Source organism: Papio anubis, chromosome 20 (assembly GCF_008728515.1).
Source record: "Papio anubis isolate 15944 chromosome 20, Panubis1.0, whole genome shotgun sequence".
NCBI lineage: Eukaryota > Metazoa > Chordata > Mammalia > Primates > Cercopithecidae > Papio > Papio anubis.
The window spans coordinates 43,814,930-43,831,837 of NC_044995.1; the positions used below are offsets into that span (position 1 = coordinate 43,814,930).

General features: G+C 50.9%; 1 protein-coding gene across 2 annotated transcripts in view; it reads right to left on the minus strand.

Annotated features, from left to right (window-relative positions):
- Positions 1–6,271, minus strand: part of EVI5L (ecotropic viral integration site 5 like) — a 32,845-nt gene extending 26,574 nt beyond the window's left edge. The window contains exon 1 of one of the 2 annotated variants that reach the window (XM_003914806.5): positions 6,108–6,271. The gene's annotated coding sequence lies outside the window, so the exon portion shown is untranslated. The remainder of the gene's footprint in view (positions 1–6,107) is intronic. The other variant, XM_003914805.5, reaches the window with a different exon arrangement.
- Between the last annotated feature and the right edge of the window lie 10,637 nt (positions 6,272–16,908).

The following is a 16,908-nucleotide window of genomic DNA, read 5'->3' on the forward strand; positions in this document are numbered from 1 at the left end:
TGTGCTGCAGCTCTCTCTGTATTCTTTTGCTTTGGGAATGATACATGTATGTAACACCCCAAGTGCAGGGGTTACTCGGTGAAAACAGTCGTTATTTTTCAACAGGGAGAGAGGGCGAGTGCATATGATGCATCTTTCAGTCTGTGGCATTTTCAGAGACAGCAATGAAGACCCTGAGTTTCCTTTCAATGTTGTTTCCCTTTCTCCCCTACCCCCATTTCCTTCTTTTTTTCTTTTCTGAGACAGAGTCTTGCTCTGTTGCCCAGGCCGGAGTGCAGTGGTACAATCTCGGCTCACTGCAACCTCCGTCTCCTGGGTTCAAGCACTTCTCCTGCCTCAGCCACCTGAGTAGCTGGGATTACAGGTATATGCCACCACCCTGGTTAATTTTTGTATTTTTAGTAGAGACAAGGTTTCGTTATGTTGGGCAGGCTGGTCTCGAACTCCTGACCTCAGGTTATCCGCCCGCCTCCCAAAGTGCTGAGATTACAGGTGTGAGCCACTGTGCCCAGCCCTGCCCCCCATTTCTGATTCCTCCTCGTCTAATAATTACCAGGGACACAGACTCATTTCTGAATCTAAAGCCCAAGATGCCACGTGATCCCGATTTGTCCAGCCTGACAGACTGCTGCTGTCCTGGCTGGCTTTGACCTCTGGGGAGATGGCCCAACCTAGCACCTTAGGTCCTCTCTTCCTTGGCAAGGGGTGGGTGGACAACTGACAGGCGAGCTGCCCCTTGGATAACAAGAACAGCGGCTGGAATTCAGAGGTCCCTGCCTGATCTCTTCTTGCGCCCAGTCTAGCTGCTCCTCCACATGGTTCTGGAAGTTTCCATATCCCTGGTCTTGGAGTGTAGGTTGTTATCCCAGATCTCTTGGCTCCAGGTGAGAACTTCAGAGCTTGCAGCCTGGGTTCAAATCCCTCCTCTACCCCTTTCTTTTATTTTTCTTCTTTTGTTTTGTTTTTGAAACCAAGTCTCCCTCTGTCACCCAGGCTGGAGTGCGGTAGCACGATCTTAGCTCACTGCAGCCTCTGCCTCCTGGGTTCAAACAATTCTCCTGCCTCAGCCTCCTGAGTAGCTGGGATTACAGACGTCTGCCACCATACATGGTTAAGTTTTGTATTTTTAGTAGAGACGGGGTTTCACTGTGTTGACCAAGCTGGTCTCGAACTTCTGACCTCAGGTGATCCACCCGCCTCAGCCTCCCAAAGGGCTGGGATTACAGGCGTGAACCACCGCTCCTGGCCTCCTCCACCTCTTTCTATCTTTGTGACCTTGGTTATGATGTATTTTGCCTCAATTTTTTTATTTTTATTTTTATTTTATTTTTAGAGACAGGGTCTTGTTCTGTCACCCAGGCTTCAGTATACTGGTACAATCATAGCCAACTGCAGCCTCCAACTCCTGAGCACAAGTGATCCTCCTGCCTCAGCCTCCCAAGTAGCTGGGACTGCAGACATCTGCCACTATGTCCAGCTAATTTTGTTATTATTATTATTATTTCTGCAGAGAGAGAGTCTCACTATGTTGCCCAGGTTGGTCTCAAACTCCTGGCCTCAAGTTATCTCCCTGACTCGGCCTCTCAAAGTGCTAGGATTATAGGCGTGAGTCACTGTACCTGGCATGCCTCAGTTTCTTTATCTGAAAACAGGGCTAATGACAGTAGCTACCCCAAAGTTTTTGTCGGAAGGAGTCAATGAGCTTAAACGTGTCATGTGCTTAGGACAAGCCTGACATGTGACATTTATTCCCTCCTGGATGAAAACTTCCACTAGGGCAGGGGCTGGGGCTGTCTAGCCCACTATTGGATCTTAAGAGTCTAGCAGGCATCCCATATTTGTGGGATAAATAAACCTCCTCTCTTCAACAGGCCCTCCCTTTCTGTGGTGATCCTGTTTAAAGACTAAACACAGTAAAACTAGAATCATCGTTATTGATAACAATAGCAGCAACAGCAGCACACACCTTTGGGCTAAAATCTGAGGGGCGAACCATTCTGACCCGCGGAATCCTTTCTGACCTAAAAAAATATTTTCTGTCTTGTAATCTGACCAGATTACTTTCGGCTATTATAATAGGGTCCCTTCTGGCAAACACTTCATTTTTCTTTTCTTTTTTTTTTTTAATTTTTAAATTTTTATTTATGTCTTTGAGATGGAGTATCACTCTGCTGCCCGGGCTGGAGTGCAGTGGCACGTTCTTGGCTCACTGCAAGCTCTGCCTCCGAGGTTCAAGCGATCTGGGGCTACAGGCATGCATCACCACACCCGGCTAATTTTTTTTTTTTGTATTTTTAGTAGAGACAGGGTTTCACCATGTTGGCCAGGCTGGTCTCAAACTTCTGACCTCAGGCGATCTGCCCGCCTCGGCCTCCCAAAGTGCTGGGATTACAGGTGCGCGCCACCACGCCTGGCCTCAGATTTCAATGAAACACTCTCACAAGCACATCGTGGCATGCTGAGAAATGAATGACGGTGCAGGTGAGTCACGCCAATGAGGCCTTCCAAATCTCCCTCAAAAGGGTACGTCTCTTCCCTGACCCTGATGAATTGAGTTAGTTCTCTTTGACCCTGATGAGCTGAGTTAGTTCTCCTAAATTAACCTCCTTCCTTCTATTGCCCGAGCTGCTAGCATGTGTGTGCTGCAGTCTTCTCTGGGAAGGGCGGCCTTGCTGCCTTTCCAAGTTCTCCCAACTAGGGATCCCCTTTGCTGGGGAGCCCCCCACCGTGTGTGCCAAGTGTACAGATGGCACTGGGGACGCAAGGGCCTGTAGTAAGACACCCATCAAAGGAAGTGCAGGGACACACCTCCCTGAACACAGCACACTTGCTCCTGCCTCCTGGGCCTGTGTCCAAGTACTTCTGCTGCCTGGAAGACCCTTCCCTGCCACGCCTGCCTGTGACCTGGCCCCTACGTCATCCCTGCTGTGCCTTCCCCAACACCCCAGGGATGCATCAGGCTTTTTTTTCCAGGCTCCCATTGCAGCCTGCTGTACATAATTCTGTCTTATGCTCCCCGCAGCAGGCCTCAGGCCAGGATGGCAAGGGTGCGGGCTGGAATCCTGGTTCCTGCGAGTTTTGGGGAGGATTAAATGAGAAAATATGTCAATGGTGCTTGGCATGGTGCTGAGCACGTGGCGGAGGCCGTCGCATGCCAGCAAGAGGGGTTTTAGATGCAGAGCAGGGACCACATTGTACATATCTCACATTCCTTCATACCCCAACATCTGACTGCAGGCCCAGGGCTTCCCTGTAACAACTGGCATCTCTTTTCTGCAAGAGGAAATTGAAATATACATTCCTCCTCATCCCCCTGCACCTCTCAAAGCACACAAACAAAGATGCAGCTCCACGAACCCAGTCTCGGGTAAAACTGTGTTCGTATCACTGACAAGCCCTCCTCGTGGTTCCCTATAGAGTTCACAGTCATTCCCCGGGAGCCTTCCTACCCCACTGTCTCTGCACAAAATTCCACCCTGGGGAGGCTGTATAGAGTTTAGTTTCCTGTGCGTGAGAGATACCACGTGACCTTCAAGAGTCTTTTCCTCCACGCCTTCCTTCAGCAAGCGGACAGAACAAACCTCTTCCTACCCAGCGTCAGAGGTCTATGTGGGGCATCAGAGATCTATGTGGGGCCTCAGCATGGCTATCCGACAGCCCCTCATGCCCACCCCGTTCCCCGTGGTCCTCCTGGGAAGACCCTGTGTATAACCACAAATCCTGCAACAGACCGTCTCTCATCTTCATTCTACCAGCTCTGATTTGAGCTGGCTCCCTGCAATACAGTTCAGCCTTAGGAAGATGGCCACTGTCCAGCGAGGTGTCAACGAAGACCCCAGCAGGGACCTGGGTGGCCAGTGATTCACAGGAGCCCACAGGACTCCCCTCTGAGACCTTATCGTCCCCTTCCACATAGCACTTGGGGAACACACAGGGCCACACCCTAGCCTCCCTGCAGTTCCAAGTTCTGTTCTAAAAATTGAGCCGCTCTCCCGGCACCCCAGTTTCCGGATGGGGAAGTTGAGGCACTGAGCCACATGAGCTCTTTCCTGGGGTGGTCCATAATCCGCTAGTGAATATCCACAAGGAAGCTTGGGCTTTTTATCTCAGGGTTTCCAAGCACGGTTATATTGTCAGAAGGACCCCAGACGCACGGTGCCCAGGCTGCGCGGGGCTGGACTGGCCCGGCTCCTCCTCGCCCCCTGCAGTCCTGGCCACAATGTCGCGCCAGCGTCTCCTCTCCTGTCTCATCTCATCCCTGTGCCGGGGCCAAGCCACCTGCGATCCCTTCCAAACCACCTGCCGCTGACCACAGAAACCCAGGGGAACCTACAGGTTGGACCCTGAGGCCAGAGATGGGAGTGGGGAGGGCAGTGGGACGGAGGGGAAGAGCCACATAAGACAGAAAGACACAGGGACACGGGTCCTCTAGCTCAATCACAGCCCGGCGGAAGGGGAATAAAACGAAGCAGACAACTCATTCGTGTTCCACCCCAGCCTCTTCAGCACACTTTTCCCTTCTGAAAAGCTTCCTTAACAAAGAGCTGCCTGCTTCTGGCAGGCCCCAACCCGAGTCTCAAATACTGGGATAGAAAGAAGCCGTTTTGTTTTGGCCAAACACAGTGGTTGTGGGTGAAAGAACTCACTCGGGCTGTCAGGGGCCAGCTCTGAGGAGCAACCTGGACTGCACTGCTGGCTCTGCCATTTGAGGCCAGGAGGCGTGATGGGGTCAGGAGACTGGGGGCAGACTTCAGGACCAAAGCCAGGAGCTGTTGGAATCCCCTTCCTTCCCGCCAGGGGGTGGCATAAATCAGGGGGCGGGCAGTGGTTCCTGTGGGACACTAGTGTAGGAGAGAAAGTGAGCGCCCTTCCTTTTGAAAGGGCACAGCAGGGAAGGATGGATAACTTGGCAAAGGCCTGGGACAGGTTCCCACAGGGGCAGGTGCTGGGGGATTCTGGGGCCGTCACCCTCCAGGGCCCTAGTGTGGGCGCTGGCTTGGTGGGGGGCGGGGGGCAGATTGGCTTCCCAGGGTGCGGCAGGCACCTCTTGGTCTCTGGAGTCTCTGCTTGAGCTGGCGGAGCTGTCGGGGGCTCTGGGAGGGCCTGGACAGGTGGGATCTGAGGGGGAGTGCAGAAGTGTTGAGTGGGTGGGGACAGGGGCAGACAGGCCTGGGGTCTGTCTTGGAGCTCTTAAGTTTTTCTGTGTGTGCTGGGGGATCTAAGTGACCCACTGTGTGCGTGTGTGTGTGAGTGCGCGCGTGTGTGTGTTTGTGGTTTTCAGAAAGATGGGTGGCTCTGGATGGGGAGTGGGGTGGTTCAGAATATCCATGGGGAGGTCTTGAGCACGGGCGGATTTTTCAGGAAGCCAGGATCCAGATGGGGCAGGATCAGTGGAGCTACCAGAGTGTGCTGGGTGGACGCCCGGGAGTGATGTTTAGGGGTGCCCTTGGGCATGGGGCAGCTGTGGTGGGAGATGGGCTTGCAGGCTGAGCTGAGGGCTGTGGGCAGGGGTAGGAAATCCGATTTACAGAGGCCAGAGAGGGGTCCTGTGGGGTCAGTATGGGAGGCGGGTAGGGCCCTGAGGCTGGTCTCCCTGGGAAGAGGTGGGGGCAGTTCTGGGCCCAAGATAGGAGGACGTGAAGTGAGGGGGTGCGGGGAGGGGGTGGCAAGTGTTGTCCACAAGGGAGGGGTCCTGAGAGATCAGGGCAGAAGGTGGACTGGGGTTCTTGGACTTGGGGGGGCTTGTGCGGGGCTGATCGGCGGAGTGGGGGGATGGGGAGCCCTGAGGGGGTTCCCGGAAAGGAGTCCTGAGGGTCACTGCAAAGGGTGGACGGGGGTCCTGGGCCTGCGGGGTCCTCACGGGGAGGGGACGGAGTGGGGGAGGGGGATCTCGCAGGAGCTCCCGGGGAGGGGTCCGGAGGGATCGGCAACGAGGGTGGGCAGGGTCCAGGGTCCCCCAAGGGTCCCGGGCTGGGGATGCCGAGGCTCCCAGCGCGGGTTCCGGGGCACGACGGCCCAAGTCGCGGTCCTGCCGGTTCCCCGCGGGCCGCATCGCGGAGCCGCCGGTCTGAGCAGGCGCCGGGGAGGCCCGGCCCGCGCCGCCCTACCTGCGCCGAGCGCGCCGCCATCGCCGTGCCGAGCCTCGCCGCCCCGGGCTGCGCCGCCGGATCCCAGCCGCGCCGTTCGCCCCGCAGCCCCGGCCCGGCCCCCTCAGCCGCCCCCCGGGACCGCGGCCGCCGCCGGCTCCGCCGCTGCCATTTCACCCGCTGACAGGAGCCGCTGCCCCGCCCCCGAGGCCCATCCGCCAATTCGCCGCCCCTAGGCGCTCTGGCTCCGCCCACCAGCCAGGAGTGACGGGACGTCTGACCAATCTGTGACCACTCCGTGAGGCGGGCCCTGGCTACGTTCAGAAGGTTGCCGCCTCTGAGGAGAGAGCGAATTGAAATGAGGGAAGCGATGAAGGACAGGGAGCTTTACGTGTCGGAATGAGAAATCCTGTTGATCAACACCTGATGAGACCAATAGCAAGGAAAGAGGGGGTGTGTCTCTGAGGAAAGGCTGCGGCCCTCAGGAACATCAGGCAGACGCGGCCAAGCGTTTGGCGCTAAGCCCCGCCCAGAGCCGGGCTTTCTGCCCAATAACGAGACGTCCCAAGACGTCCATTATTATCTGCCCCCCAAACCTGGGCCCTGGCAACTGTTGGGGGCGCTATAAAGATTGACACCTAGGGAACCAATATTACTGAAGGAGGGCGGGAAAGTGACACTCTCTGACCAATGGGTATGTGAGATTGGTGGGCGTCCTGGGCGGTGGGACTTGAGGCCTGGGTTGAATGAAATGGGGGTGGGGCTAAGAGAAGGGCGTGGCCTAGGCCAGAGATGGGGCGGGGTCACGCAAGGGAGGGGCTCGGGGGTTGGGTCTGAGAAGGGGCGTGGCCAGAAATCCTGACGACTAAGAGGGACGTGATGGCACCGTATCCTCAAGGAGCCCAGTTCTGTGCTGGGGAGGGGGTGGTTGGGATTGGGGGGTCCCATAAAAGATTCAGGCCCGCCCCCTGTCTTACTCTAGGCCAGGTTAAGTGTCTTCTCTGAAGCTCACAGCGCCGCGTGTTCCTCCATCAAAGCTCGGATAGCGCAGTGATCATGGGGAGGGATAGGCCCTCCCATCCCCCATCCTCCCAGACTGCTAGATCCTCGGGGAGTCGGGATGCGGGGCCTAGGTCGGGTATCTTCCGGGTCCCCAGCGTAGGAACTCCTTATAAACGTTTTATGAATGAATAAATGAATGGGCTCGTGATTCTTTTAACAGAGAAGGGAGGGGTGGAGAATCCCTCAAGCTGGAGAGGAATACGTAGGGACAGTTACCGACAGCGGGAAAGACTGAGCAAAATGGACTTATTTCCTCCCCAAAATGCAGGGATGGGCCCTGGAGGGGGTGGGGCAGGGAAGGACCTTGTCACAGCAGAGAGGGTGACGTCATAAGTGTTTTTATTTATTTATTTTTCAGAGACAGGATCTCAGTCTGTGTCCCAGTTTGTAGTACAGTGATGCGAACATAGCTCACTGCAGCCTCGAACTCCTGGACTCCAATGATCCTCCCGCCTCAACCTCCCCAGTAGCTGGGACTACAGACGCGGGCACACCATGCCCGGCTAATTTTTTCGGTAGAGTCTGGGGTCTTGCTATATGTTGCTCAGGCTGGTCGGGAACTCCTGGTGCCAGGTTCTCCCACTTCAGCCTCCCAAAGTTCTGGGATTACAGGCATGAGCCACCTCACCCAGCTAGACGTCCTAAATTCAGAATGGGGAAGGGAAGGCTGGACCCAGGGAGGGGCATGTCAGGACTTCCTAAGGTCTGAGAGCTCAACCTTCTCTGTAGTAGGGGACTCTGTGTGGTCTTGCAAGCAGTGACTGACATCCACTCATGGTCCCGGCTTCTGTCCAGCTCCCTCTGCCTCTCCCTCCCTGTTCCTATTTTGCATGTGCCAGCGTTCTGGACCTGTTAATAATCCCCCCGAGGGTCCGGGTGCGGTGGCTCACGCCTGTAATCCCAGCACTTTGGGAGGCTGAGGTGGGCAGATCATGAGGTCAAGATATCCAGAGCATCCTGGCCAACATGGTGAAACCCTGTCTCTACCAAAAATACAAAAATTAGCTGGGCATGGTGGCGGTTGCCTCTAGTCCCAGCTACTTGGGAGTCTGAGGCAGCAGAATCGCTTGAAACCGGAGGCGGAGGTTGCAATGATCTGAGATCGCGCCACTGCACTCTAGCCTGGCGATAGAGCGAGACTTCGTCTCAAACAAAACAAAACGAAACAAAACAAAAAACAACCCTAGGCTGGGCGTGGTGGCTCACGCTGGTGGCCCTGTAATCCCAGCACTTTGGGAGGCTGAGGTGGGTGGATCACCTGAGGTCAGGAGTTTGAGACCAGCCTGGCCAACATGGTGAAACCCCGTCTCTACTGAAAATACAAAAATTAGCTGGGCATGGTGTTGGACACCTGTAATCCCAGCTACTTGGGAGGCTGAGGCAGGAGAATTGCTAGAACCAGGGAGGCGGAGGCTGCAGTGAGCCAAGACTGCGCCATTTGCACTCCATCCTGGGCGACAGAATGAGACTCCATCAAAAACAAAAAACAAAAACAAAACCCAAACTTATTTCTATTTCTAAAAATATTTTAAATATATTTATTTGCTTACTTATTTTATTTTATTTTTTGAGATGAAGTCATATTCTGTCACCCAGGCTGGAGTGCAGTGGCGTGATCTCGGCTTACTGCAACCTCTGCCTCCTGGGTTCAAGCGATTCTACTGCCTCAGCCTCCTGAGTAGCTGGGATTACAGGCATGTGCCACCATGCCTGGCTAATTTTTTAGTATATATATATATGTATTTCTTTAGTAGAGACGGGCTCAGCCTATGTTGGTTTCATATTATTCCTTTGAACTTCCCCTCGGCTTCTAAGATCCACCAACTCCACCCCTTTGGCCTCCCTGGGAAGTTCTTGTTGGGATTACAGGGCTGGAACCACTGCTGCCTGGCCTCCTTCTACATTTCTAAAACACGTGGGTGGTAAAATAGGAATTTCTGCGTCTCCTCCACCCCTTCCTGAAATTCTATACTCTTTCCCCATTAAAAAATCTGTGGACTTAGACATTTTTTCTCCTTTTTTTTTTTTGAGATGAGTCTCACCCTGTTGCTCTGTGGCTGAAGTGGAATGGCTGATTCCTGTGCTCACTAGTAACCCCGGCCTCCTAGGGTTCAAGCACTTTCCTGCTCTAGTTCCCCCTGGGTAGGGAGGCTAGGCTCATGCCACCACACTCCGCTACTTTTTTTTTTTTTTTTGAGATTGTTTCCTACTTCTTTCATTTCAGGCTGGGAGTGCAGTGGCTGCAGTCCTGCCTACTGCAACCTCAGCCTCCCAGGTTCACTTGCATTCCTGCCTCCCACTCTCAAGTAGCTAGATTAGTAGGCGCCAGCCACCAAGCACTTTTTTGTATTTTTAGTAGAGATGGGCTACCTAGCTGCCAGCCAGTATGTCTCCATCTCCTTGACTCCCTGATCCCCAACCCTACCTCCCAAAGTGTTGGGATTACAGCTTTTGGCTCACCCGCCCCAGCTAAATTTTGTATTTTAGTAGAGACAGGGTTTCGAGCAATGTTGGCTGTGTTTGTCTCTAAACTCTGACTTAAGTGATTCACCCGCCATTCCCAAGTGCTGGGATTACAGGAGGGTTTTTCACCAGGTTCGCCTTTTTTCTTTTTCTTTTCTTTTTTTGTCTTTTTTTTTGAGACAGGGTCTCACTTTGTTGCCTAGGCTGGAGTGCAGTGGCACAATCATGCTCACTGCAGCGTTGACCTCTAGACTCATGTGATCCTCTGTCTTCAGCCTCCCATATACCTGGAACTGTAGGCAAATACCACCATGCCTGGCTAATTTTAAAATTTCATGTAGAGGCTGGTCACAGTGGCTCACGCTTGTAATCCCAGCACTTTGGGAGGCAGAGGTGGGTGGATCATCTTTGGTCAGGAATTCAAGACCAGCCTGGCCAAGATGATAAAACCCTGTCTCTACTGAAAATACAAAAATTAGCTGGGCATGGTGGCGGTGCCTGTAATCCCAGCTACTCCAGAGGAGAACCGCCTGAACCCAGGAAGCAGAGGTTGCAGTGAGCAGTGATCGCGCCACTGCACTCCAGCCTGGGTGACAGAGTGAGACTCCATCTCAAAAAAAAAAAAAGAGCTTCTGAGGTACAGAAAAATCCTGGGAAAGGGCTGGGGACAGGTAGTGGCTTGCACCTGTAATCCTGGCACTTTGGGAGGCCAAGGCAGGCAGGAGCACTTGAGGCCAGGAGTTTGAGACCAGCCTGGTCAATATGGCGAAACTCTGTCTCTACTAAAAATACAAAAATTACTGGGCGCGGTGGCTCACGCCTGTAATCCCAGCACTTCGGGAGGCCAAGGTGGGTGGATCACGAGGCCAGGAAATCAAGACCATCCTGGCTAACACAGTGAAACCCCATCTCTACTAAAAATACAAAAAACTAGCTGGGCGTGGTAGCAGGTGCCTGTAGTCCCAGCTACTCGGGAGGCTGAAGGAAGGAAGGAGGGAGGGAGGAAGGGAGGGAGGGATTACAGGTGGATTACACCATGCCTGGCCTGACTTCGTTTTTATTAAAGATTGTTTTGCCTTTTTTCTTTTTTTCTTTTTTGAGACGGAGTTTCGCTCTTGTTGCCCAGGTTGGAGTGCAATGGCGCCATCTTGGCTCACCACAACCTCCACCTCCTGGCTTCATGCCATTCTCCTGCCTTGGCCTCCCGAGTAGGTGGGATTACAGGTGCCTGCCACCACGCCCGACTAATTTTGTATTTTTAGTAGGACGGGGTTTCTCCATGTTGGTCAGACTGGTCTCGAACTCCCGACCTCAGGTGATCTGCCTGCCTTGGCCTCCCAAAGTGCTGGGATTACAGGTGTGAACCTCTGCGCCCGGCCTCCATATACAGTCCTTACTATGTTGAAGTAGTCTTCTGAGTGTGCACCTGTAGTCTCAGCTAGTCAGGAGGCTGAGGTGGGAGGATTGCGTGAGCCCAGGAGTTTGAGGCTCTGGCAAGCCATGATCATGCTATTGCACTCCAGCCTGGGTGAGAGTGAGACTCTGTCAAAAAAAAAAAAAAGGCCAGGCGCAGTGGCTCATGCCTGTAATCCCAGCACTTTGGGAGGCTGAGGTGGGTGGCTCATGAGGTCAGGAGATTGAGACCATCCTGACTAACACGGTGAAACCCTGTCTCTACTAAAAACACAAGATATTAGCCGGGCATGGTGGCATGCGCCTGTAGTCCAAAGAAAAAAGTCTCCTTCTATTCTTTGTTTATTGTTTTTTTTTGTTTGTTTGTTTTTGTTTCTAATTTTATTTTTTATTTATTTATTTTTTGAGACAGAGTTTCACTCTGTTTCCCAGGCTTGAGTGTAGCGGGGCAATCTTGGCTCATTGCCACCTCCACCTCCCAGGTTCAAGCAATTCTCCTGCCTCAGCCTCCTGAGTAGCTTGGATTACAGGCATGTGCCACCAAGCCTGGCTAAGTGTTGTATTTTTAGTAGAGATGGGATTTCACCATGTTGGTCAGGCTGGTCTCGAACTCCTGACCTCAAGTGATCCGCCTGCCTCAGCCTCCCAAAGTCTTGGGATTACAGGTGGGAGCTACCGCTCCTGTCCTTTATTTTATTTTTAGAGATGAGGATCTTGCCGTGGTGGCCAGCCTGGTCTTGAACTCCTGGGCTCAGGCAATCGTCCTACACGTGGCACCCAAAGTGCTGGTATTATAGACGTGAGCCACTGCACCCAGCCAGTGGGGTTTATTGGGTGGGCTTTACTTTATTTTATTTTATTTTTTAAAGATGCAAAGGTATTGAATTTTTATTATTTATTTATTTGGTTCCTGCTTCAACCCAAAGAAAAGTTGTTGAATTTTGTCAAAGGCTTTTTCTGTAGCAATTAAGATGATTATGTGCTTGGGGTTTTTCTTCCTTCATTCTGTTACTATGATGTATTACATTGATTGATTTTCATATGTTGAACCATGTTTGTATAATATTTCAGGAACAGATCCCACTTAGTCATGGTGTATAATCCTTTCCGTGTACTGTTGAATTCTGTTTGCTAGTGGGGTTTTTTTTTTTTTTTGTCTTTTGTTTGTTTGTTTGTAGACAGGGTATTGCTGTGTTGTTCAGGCTGGAGTGCAGTGGCGCAATCATAGCTCTCTGCAGTCTCAAACTCCTGGGCTCAAGTGATCCTCCTGAGTAACTGGCACTACAGGCGTATACCACCACACTTGGCTAGTATATTTGTGTGTGTGTGTGTGTGTGTGTTTTGTAGAGGTGGGGTTTTGCTATGTTACCCAGGCTGGTTTTGAACTCCTGGCCTTACGTGATCCTCCAGTATTGGCCTCCTAAAGTGCTGGGATTATAGGAGTGAGTCATCACGCCTGGACTTGCTAGTGTTTTGTTTTGTTTTGTTTTTTGAGACTGAGTCTTGCTCTGTTGCCCAGACTGGAGTGCAGTGGCACAATCTCGGGTTTAAGTAATTCTCGTGCCTCAGCCTCCCGAGTAGCTGGGACTGCAGGCACACAACACCACACCTGGCTAATTTTTGTATTTTTAGTAGAGATGGGGTTTCTCCATGTTGACCAGGCTGGTCTTGAACTCCTGACCTCAAGCAATCTGCCTGCCTCGGCCTCCCAAAGTGCTGGGATTACAGGTTTGAGTCACTGCTCCCAGCGCTTGCTACTGTTTTCTTGAGGAGTTTTGCATCAATATGCATTAGGGATATTGATTTGTAGTTTTTTTTTTTTTTTTTTCTTACAGTGTCTGTGTCTGGCTTTGGTAACAGGATAATGCTGGTCTCAAAGGATGAGTTTGGAAGTGTTCCTTCGCTTCAATTTTTTGGAAGAGTTTGAGAAGGATTAGTGTTAATTCTTTAAATGTTTGGTAGAATTCACCATCTGGTCGTGGGCTTTTCTTTGTTGGAAGGCTTTTTTTTTTTTTTTTTTAAATGGCGTTTTACTCTTGTTGCCCAGGCTGGAGTGCAGTAGTGCGATCTTGGCTCTTTGCAACTTCTGCCTCCGGCGTTCAAGTGATTCTCCTGCCTCAGCCTCAGTGCTGTTTTTGCCGCAGCTCATAAACTTTGGTGTGTTGTCTTTTCTCCCTTTTCCTCCCCTCCCCTCCCCTCCCCTTCCTTCCCCTCCCCTCCTCTCCCCTCCCTTCCCTTTACTTTCCCTTTTCTCTGTCTCTTTCTCTTTTTCTCTCTTTCTCTGTCTCTTTCTCTTTTTCTCTCTTTCTCTGCCTCCCTCTTTCTCTCTTTCCCTCTCTCTTTCCCTCCCTCCCTCCCTTCCTTCCTTCCTTCCTTCCTTTTTCTTTTTTGAGACAGAGTCTTGCTCTGTCACCTAGCCTAGAGTGCAGTGGTGCAGTCATGGCTCACTGCAGCTTTGTCCTCCTGGGCTCAAGCAATCCTCTCACTTCAGCCTCCAGAGTAGCTAGGACCATAGGTGTGCACCATAATGCCTGGCTAATTTAAAAATATATATATGGGGCCAGGCGCGGTGGCTCAAGCCTGTAATCCCAGTACTTTGGGAGGCCGAGACAGGCGGATCACGAGGTCAGGAGATCGAGAGCATCCTGGCTAACACGGTGAAACCCCGTATCTACTAAAAAATACAAAAAACTAGCTGGGCAAGGTGGCGGGCGCCTGTAGTCCCAGCTGCTCAGGAGGCTGAGGCAGGAGAATGGCGTAAACCCAGGAGGCGGAGCTTGCAGTGAGCTGAGATCCGGCCACTGCACTCCAGCCTGGGAGACAGAGTGAGACTCTGTCTCAAAAAAAAAAAAAAAAAAAAAAAATATATATATATATATATATATATGTATGTATTTTGTAGAGACGAATTCTCTGTATGTTGTCCAGGCAGGTCTCAAACTTCTAGGCTCAAGCGATGCTCCCGCCTCAGCCTCCCAAAATGCTGGGATTACAGGCATGAGCCACCGCACCTGACCTCGAATCCTCTATTTTCTTATTAATCTTCTGTTTAGATAGTCTCTCCATTATTGAAAGTGGTGTATTTAAGTCTCCAACTTTCATTGGAGTGCTGCCTATTTCTCCATTCAGCTCTGTCAATGTGTGCTTCATATATTTTAGCCCTCTTTGGTTTGGTGCGTGTATGTTTATAACTGTTATGTCTACTTGATGAACCAATCCTTTTATCAATATATAATGTCTTTCTTTTTCTCTTGTGATAACTTTTGACTTAAAGTCTGTTTGATCTGATGTTAGTACAGGCACACTAATTCTTTTGATTACTATTTGCATGGAATAACTTTTTAAAAATTTATTAGTGTTATTTTTTGAGACAGTCTCGCTCTGTTGCTCAGGCTGGAGTGCAGTGGCACGATCTTGGCTCACTGTAGCCTCTGCCTCCTGGGTTCAAGTGATTCTCCTGCCTCAGCCTCCCAAGTAGCTGGGACTACAGGCATGTGCCTCGATGCCCAAACCTGTATTTTTAGTAGAGATGGGGTTTCGCCATGTTGCCCAGGCTGATTTTGAACTCCTGAGCTCAGGCAATCTGCCTGTCTCGGCCTCCTAAAGTGTTGGGATTACAGGTGTGAGCCACCTTGTCCGGCTGCATGGAATATCTTTTTCATCATTTCACTTTCAATCTGTTTGTATCTTTGCATCTAAAATGAGTCTCTTGTAGACAAGACATAGATCATGTTTAGGCCGGGCGTCAGGAGTTCAGGACCACCCTGGCTAACATGATGACACCCTGTCTCTACTAAAAATACAAAAAATCAGCTGGATGTGGTAGTGGATGCCTGTAATCCCTGGTACTCGGGAGTCTGAGGCAGGAGAATCGCTTGAACCCAGGAGGCAGAGGTTTCAGTGAGCCGAGATTGTGCCATTGTACTCCAGCCCGGGCAATAAGAGTGAAACTCTGTCTCAAAAAAAAGACATAGATCACGTTTTAAAAAATTATTCTGCCAATCTAGGCCAGGCGCGGTGGCTCACGCCTGTAATCCCTGCACTTTGGGAGGCCGAGGTGGGCGGATCACGAGGTCAAGAGATCGAGACCATCCTGGCCAACATGGTGAAACCCCATCTCTACTAAAAATACAAAAAATTAGCCAGGCGTGGTGGCAGGCGCCTGTAATCCCAGCTACTTGTGAGGCTGAAACAGGAGAATCGCTTGAACCCGGGAGGCGGAGGTTATGGTGAGCCAAGATCGCACCATTGCACTCCAGCCTGGGCAAAAAGAGGGAAACTCTGTCTCAAAAATAAAATAAAATATTCTGCCAGTCTCTGCTTTTTTTTCTTTCTTTCTTTCTTTTTTTTTTTTTTTGTGACAGAGTCTCACTCTGTTGCCCAGGCTAGAGTTTAGTGGTGCGATCTTGGCTCACTGCAATCTTCGCCTTCTGGGTTCAAGCGATTCTCCTGCCTCAACCTCTTGAGTAGCTGGGATTATAGGCATGTGCCACCATGCCCAGCTAGTTTTTGTATTTTTAGTACAGATGGGGTTTCTCCATGTTGGTCAGGTTGGTCTCGAACTCCTGACCTCAGGTCATCCACCCGCCTTGGCCTCCCAAAGTGCTAGGATTACAGGCGTGAGCCAACGCGCCTGGCCTGAAAGACAGTTTTGAAAGATGTTGAGTTTTTGTTGATTTTTTTTCTTTCAGCATTTTAAATATGTCATCACACTGTCTTCTGACCTCCATACTTTTTTTTTTCTTTTTCTTTTTTTTGAGACAGGGTCTTACTCTGTCACTCAGGCTGGAGTGCAGTAGCGCAACCTCAGCTCACTGCAGCCTCCAACTCTTGTGTTCAAGCGATTCTCCCCTCTCAGCTTCCTGAGTAGCTGAGATTACAGGTGCCTGCCACAACGACCCGCTAATGTTTATATTTTTAGTAGAGATGGGGTTTCACCACGTTGGCCAGGCTGGTCTCGAACTCCTGATCCACCCAACTCAGCCTCCTAAAGTGCTGGGATTACAGGCGTGAGCCACTGCACCCAGCCATTTCTTTATTGATAGTCTCATTTTATTCATACATTGTTTTCCTGGTTTCCTTTAGATTTTTGTCCATGTTTTCCCTTAGCTCTTTGAGCATATTTAAGACAACTGTTTTAAAGTCTTCGTCTAGTAAGTCTCAGATCTGGACTTTCTCAGGAATAATTCCTGTCAATTTGCCATTTTCTTATTCTCCCACTGTTTCAGGGTTTGCTGGTTTGTTGTTTTATTGTTAAAAACTGTAGTAGTTTTGGTTTAATGACTTTCCAAAACAATTCTGGCAAAGACTATATAACTTGTTGCATGTGGTCACTGACATCTCTGTTCCTTAGCTTGTGTTCAGCTAGTGTTTTGACAGATTTTTCTTGAACACCAAGAGTTAAAAAAGCAAGCAAACCACCCAAACAAAAAATCTTTCCCTTGCTCAGTCTTTGCAGATTGGCCCTGTGCTGGAGCACTCTTTTACCATTTCCTCCGGCTTGCACTGAACCTAGGAATCAGCTAAGCATATCTTAGGGTCTTCTCAGGTTTTTTCTGAGCGTGCATCTTGCCGTGGTCATAACCCTGTGTTTGTAAATCCCCCTATGCATGCAGGTGCTTCTAATTTCCCCAGGAAACGCGCCCCAGCTTTTGCTCCTGAGCCTTAGGCCGTCTGTTGTGTGTTTTGACTGTAATCTTTGGAATAGACGTCTATGGTTTGTTAGTTAGGCTTGCAGTGCTTTTGAGCAGTGCCACCACTTTTCCAGCCTGAGTGCCAAGGCAGGAAAAACGGAGATGAGCGCCTTGTCCTTCAGGTGGTTCCCAGACAGCTTAGAGCGGATATACACTATCATTTGCAAATAAAGTCTGCTCTGCTCCCTCTG